Genomic DNA, 6,786 nt, shown 5'->3' with positions numbered 1-6,786 from the left:
AGGTGGAAAATGTACTGAGAATGGCAGTGTTGATATGCAGAGAGATCGGGATGTAAAGGTCCACAGATCATTGAAGGTGGCAGCACGGGTAGATAAAGTAATTTAAAAAAAGAGTTATAGCATGTTTATCTTCATTGGAAAGGGCATTAGGTATGAGGACAGACAAGTTATTTTGCAGATTTATGGAAATTTAGTTGGGCCACACTTGGAAGATTGGGTACAGCTCTTGTCACCACACTACTAGAAGAATGTGTCCCTTCGGAGAGGGTACAGAAAAGGTTTACCTGATATGTTGCTATGAAGAAAGGTTGGATAGACTAAGGTAACACAGTGTAGAGCTGGAGGAACACAGCAGGCCAGGCAGCATCAGAGGAGCAGGAAAGCTGACGTTTCAGGTCAGGACCCCTCCTTTGTTTTCACTGGAACGCAGGAGGTTGAGGGATGGTCTGATAGAAGTTTATAACATTGTGAATGGCACGGGTAGAGTGGAAAGTATGAGGCTTCTTCCAGGGTGGAGGGGTCAATGACGGATGCAGGTTCAAGGTGCGAGGTGGGAATAAGAGTTGTGCGAGGCAAGTTTTTCACACAAAGGATGGTGAGTGTCTGGAACGCACTGCCAGAAGTGGCAGTGGAAAGTAAACACAACAGCAGCATTCAAGAAACACATGGACAAATACACAAATAGGAAGGGAATAGAGGGATACAGATCCTGTATGTGATTACAGTTTTAATATGGAAGTCGGCTCAGTCTTGGAGGGCTGAAGGGCCTGTTCCTGTACCGTATTGTTCTTTGTTCATTTCTCTTTTACCCAGTGCCATTCCACCAGCACTCAGCCTGTAAACTGGCACCTTCTTACACCACACTGTCAGGAAGTGTAGCCCAGATCCTAACCACTTGCAGTGTGATAAAGCTTTAGTTCGTATCACTTTTGAGAAAATGAATTTTTCACATGAGCCTACTGGTTCATGGTTGTCCATCCTAGGCCAATGCCCAATGGGAGGTGATGGCCTAGTTATATTATCACCAGACCGTCAATCCAGAGATCCTGGTAATGTTCTGGAGACATCCCACTGTAGCGGATGGCAGAATTTGAATCCTATAACAAAAATGTCGGTAACTAAGAGTCTAGTGCTGACCAGGAAACAATTGCTGATTGCTGGGAAAAAAACCGATCTGGTTCACTCATGTCCTTTAGGGCTGGAAACTGCCATCCTTATCTGGTCTGACCTACATGTGATTCCTGACCTACTGCAATGTGGTTGACATGTAACTGCCCTCAGGGCAGTAAATGCTGGCATGGCCAGTGACCCCTCTCTCCTGTGAATGAATACAAAAAAAAGCACCCTCAGAAAGAATGGGGAAGTGTGAACAGGCATCCTTGAGGAGCATTTGTAGCTCTCGTTGTGTGTGTGTGTGTGTGTGTGTGTGTGTGTGTGACCATATCCAGCCTCCTCATAGCTTTGCAATTCCTGAAATGCAGTGGACAAATGTGTCAGATATAATGACAATTCTGTTATCAGTCATCTGTGAAGTCTTTCCACCTGCCATTAACAAGAAGATAAACATGTTACTTTTCTCCTCCTTTTTGCGGCTGAATTTGTGGTGGTCCACCTCCTTCTTCTCACATGGGTTTTATGCCTTTCTTTCCTGCAGCTGGTGAAAAATACGCCTGTGTGTCAGTGTTGTGGTATTTGTGGGTAGAGGATGCCTGCACCAATCCTCTTTCTTCACTGGGTCAAAAAGAGGAACAATCATTGGTGAGTGTTAACAAGAAGAGGGTCCTAACCAGATGTGGATTTATTGCATGCTAGCAATCAGATACTAGTTATATGAGTAAGATAGACAGTTGCTAAGACATTTGTGGGACATTGATGACACATGTTTCCACTCGAGATCCAGATCTATCCTGATATCCCTATCCAAGACTGTGTGGCATTACTATGTTGGGTGGAGTTTTATATAATTGCCAATATTAACCACTTCAGGACCATTACCTTATAGAACATGTGCAGGTGAATTATTGATTGGATAGAAGTATTGCACTCGGTGAGGAGTACTATAAGAAAGATGCAATATGATAGGTGTTAGTGGCAGAGCTGGAGCATACATCAGCTCAGGGTCGAATGGAATGCCAAAAATTGCAAAGTCTGGTTTAACATCCGACTATAGCCAAGGAGAAGAGAAGACTCAATGGTTAGGAAATGGACGGTGTGGAAAGCAGCAGATTAAGATGATGATGCACTATATGTGATCCATGCAGCAATGTGGGACATGGTGGAAGCAACAGCTGGTAGTAGAGGGAGGTGGGAGCTCAAAGGTGCCACTTAGGGTGATCCTAAGACCTGAGGTAGTTGGAAGCTGCATGAATACATCAAACCATTAGCATGTGGCTTGCATCCAGAGTCTAATCATAGTGAATGAGCAATTAACAGAAGGTAGGCAATAACATCTATTAAGACTAGATCTGTACACCTACATCTGGGAAAAGAAGGGTCTAGAGGGATAACGGCCAAATACTGGCAAATGTGACTAGATTAATTTAGGATATCTAGTCAGCATAGGTGAGTTGGACCAAAGGGTCTGTTTCCAATCTGTACAGCTTGATAACTCTAAGACTGTGTCCGTTATTCTATGCATAAACCATCTGAACCCTCAATTAGATTCCAGTCCATAACTCATTCCTGGGTACATAAACCATCTGAATCTTTCAATTAGATTTCAGTCTGTACCTCAGTCCTGGGTATCAATTATTCTATATATAAACCATCTGAAGTCTTCAATTAGCTTGTATCACGCTGTCAGGTAACCATTATTCTCCGAATAACTCACTTCAGGTAGATTCCAGCCCGTAACTCACTTGTGAATGTACATTCAAATATAAATGATCTGGACACCTTGATTTTAAGTTCCAGCCTGGAACTCACTCATGGGTATCTGTTACTGTACATATAAATCAATTAATGGCCTCGCTTAGATCCCAGACTGGAACACGCTTTTGAATGTTCAATATAAATCCCATTAAAAGCTAGGGCACTTTAAAGAGGGAGTTTAGGAACTGCAGCAGTGTTCCAGAGAAACCAGCTGCTCCCCATCTTGACTTGGCAAGTTAGCCTCTCAAAACCACCAGTAACTCATTGCTTTCACCTGCTGCCTTGGATCCCATCCAACCCCATCAGACTGAAGCGCCTCGTAATGATTTAAAGTAATCTTTGATTAATAAACTTGCTGAATATACAGAACGCACTGCAGGGGTGCGGAGAGGGTTGGAAATGAATGATGGACTGTTTTTCTTTATTTTGGGAAGAAATATTTCTTTTTACGCTGTTAGTTCATCGGTCATGTAACTAAAGAAGTGGCCGTGATTTTTCTTTAGTTACTTGAAACCTATTTCCCTCAGAAAGCCTCTCTCATCAAAATCGAGTCAACTGAATTAAGAGCAAGCACAGCTCCTGCCTGCAGCACACCGTCCAAAATCTATTTAGAGGGCTTAACATCCTTATTGGCACCTCTGTGCAAGTAGGAGTCACACAGTCAGTGCCAGGCAAAGGAGATGAAATGAATCCACATTCCCATCAATTGCATGTTATTGAAAGAGGTCACCAAGGGTGGCAATCTGTTGAACATATTCCACTAAAACTTTAAACAAATAACCTGCAGAAACAGAGCCTCAAGTCAGGTTTCTATAGAAAGAGACCATTCAGCCCATTGTGTCTGCATCAACCCTCCTGGCAGCATCCCACCCAGCCCCAGCCCCTCACCCTCTCCCCCATGGATAACGTACACCTTATGTGCCAACATAGCATGGCCAATCCAACTAACTTCACACCTTTGGACTGTGGGAGGAAACCAGAGCACCCGGGGGAAATCCACACAGACACGGGGAGAATGTGCAAACTCCACACAGACAGTTGCCCAAGAGTGGGATTGAACCCAGGTCCCTCATGCTGGGGGGCAGCAGTGCTAACTGCTGAGCCACTGTCTGGATCATTCCATTCAGTTTTCGACAAATTAGCTTAGACCTTGGAGAGTTTGCAGTACGGAGAATATTTCCAGGTTCAACGCTTAAAAATACAAGGTACCTGAAAATCATGTGCTGAAGATTAAGGGGCGATCTAATTGCCATGTTCGAGGTCATTAAAAGTGACGGACAGTTAAGAGAGGAGTAAGCAAGTGGGAGAGTTCGGAACAGGGTGTGTTACTCTTAATTAGTATTTGTCATTTACTGGCGAAATCAAGAATGTTCCTGCTCCCAGCTCCAAAGGTATACCGTGTGGGATCCTCTGCTGGCCTCGGGCTTGTCCTCATGACCTGCTGCTGTCCTCCCCACACCCTCACCCACCTGACCCCCTCCCCATGCCTCTTTCAGCCCACCCCCAACTCCAGTGCCTATCTGTTGATGGACAGATAATAATTTATATATAGAATAACAAATACTTGGGGGTGAATTACGGTCTGCCAGTGAAGCCTGCTGTCAACGTTCCTCAGGGGCCAATGTCTCAAAATGGCATTGGAAAGGCATCCAAAAGTCAAGAAAGGCCTTAACTGGTTTGCAATAAATCACAAGAGTGAAGAATGTAGACAATGCCTTTTGTGATGTAAAAAAAAGAATAAATTGAGGAAGGCAAGGAACACATGACCAGATGCCATTATCCTGGCATTAGGTGACTGACACGTCAATCCCAGGTGCCCCAACTTTCTGTTGCCAGTTTGTGGCATCCAGTTCAAACAATCCTCCCCGTGTCCTATATCCTTGCAAAGAACAGACAAAAAAAAACAATGATTTTTTAATTCCTGCATGGAGATTCCAGGACAGTCCTGGATGGAATTACGAATCCTAATAGAATCCGGCAGTTTGGATTCATATCTGACACGTTCAATGACACAAACTCTGCCGTCACGGATTTTTACAGTCAGGAAGTGCTTTAAAAAAAATGTAAGGTTGCCAGTCTGCAAACAATGGCAGGTTCTTTATCCCCTTTGTTCCATAGATGGTAGTGAGTCCTCTGGCCTAGTTGCGGGAGTGAGCCTTTCCCACCATTGTTTGCGAGGGAAAAAAAACAGGAAACGATAGCCAGGTCCTCGTACACCAAAGGCTGACAACAGACACACAACAACAGAACCTCGAAGCAGGCACCGACACAATCGCTTCCAGGAGGCTGTTCCTAGAAAGGCCTGTTTACTTAAGGAAGCTTTCTCAAGAAACTCCAGCGCTCAAAACATTCCTTGCGATCCTGGAAAGCAGCAGCAGCAGCAAGCCTTCAGGAGAATTAATAGCCTGATCAGATCAGAGTGTTTTTTTTGTAAAGTACATGCATTAGGCTCAATAGTAAGTACCTGTAACTTGGTGCTTCTGAACCAGCTTGTAACTGATGTCCATTTCAAGCCCACCGACTCCCACAGCTACCTAGAATACACCTCCTCCCATCCACCCTCCTGCAAAAATTCCATCCCCTATTCCCAATTCCTCCGCCTCCGCCGCATCTGCTCCCACGATAAGACATTCCACTCCCGCACATCCCAGATGTCCAAGTTCTTTAAGGACCGCAACTTTCCCCCCACGGTGATCGAGAACGCCCTTGACCGCGTCTCCCGCATTTCCCGCGACACATCCCTCACACCCCGCCCCCACCACAACCGCCCCAAGAGGATCCCCCTCGTTCTCACACACCACCCTACCAACCTCCGGATACAACGCATTATCCTCCGACAGTTCCGCCGTTTACAATCCGACCCCACCACCCAAGACATTTTTCCATCCCCTCCCCTGTCTGCTTTCCGGAGAGACCACTCTCACCGTGACTCCCTTGTTCGCTCCACACTGCCCTCCAACCCCACCACACCCGGCACCTTCCCCTGCAACCGCAGGAAATGCTACACTTGTCCCCACACCTCCTCCCTCACCCCCATCCCAGGCCCCAAGATGACATTCCACATTAAGCAGAGGTTCACCTGCACATCTGCCAATGTGGTATACTGCATCCACTGTACCCGGTGCGGCTTCCTCTACATTGGGGAAACCAAGCGGAGGCTTGGGGACCGCTTTGCAGAACACCTCCGCTCAGTTCGCAACAAACAACTGCACCTCCCAGTCGCAAACCATTTCCACTCCCCCTCCCATTCTCTTGATGACATGTCCATCATGGGCCTCCTGCACTGCCACAATGATGCCACCCGAAGGTTGCAGGAACAGCAACTCATATTCCGCCTGGGAACCCTGCAGCCATATGGTATCAATGTGGACTTCACCAGTTTCAAAATCTCCCCTTCCCCTACTGCATCCCTAAACCAGCCCAGTTCATCCCCTCCCCCCACTGCACCACACAACCAGCCCAGCTCTTCCCCCCCACCCACTGCATCCCAAAACCAGTCCAACCTGTCTCTGCCTCCCTAACCGGTTCTTCCTCTCACCCATCCCTTCCTCCCGCCCCAAGCCGCACCCCCAGCTACCTACTAACCTCATCCCACCTCCTTGACCTGTCCGTCTTCCCTGGACTGACCTATCCCCTCCCTACCTCCCCACCTACACTCTCTCCACCTATCTTCTTTACTCTCCATCTTCGGTCCGCCTCCCCCTCTCTCCCTATTTATTCCAGTTCCCTCCCCCCATCCCCCTCTCTGATGAAGGGTCTAGGCCCGAAACGTCAGCTTTTGTGCTCCTGAGATGCTGCTTGGCCTGCTGTGTTCATCCAGCCTCACATTTTATTATCTTGGAATCTCCAGCATCTGCAGTTCCCATTATCTCCGCTTCTGAACACTATTTAGCTCCTGAACCCTACTTAGGGCTA

This window comes from Stegostoma tigrinum, chromosome 10, assembly GCF_030684315.1.
Source record: "Stegostoma tigrinum isolate sSteTig4 chromosome 10, sSteTig4.hap1, whole genome shotgun sequence".
NCBI lineage: Eukaryota > Metazoa > Chordata > Chondrichthyes > Orectolobiformes > Stegostomatidae > Stegostoma > Stegostoma tigrinum.
The sequence above is the reverse complement of the archived record's forward strand: the minus strand, read 5'-3'. Positions refer to the sequence as shown.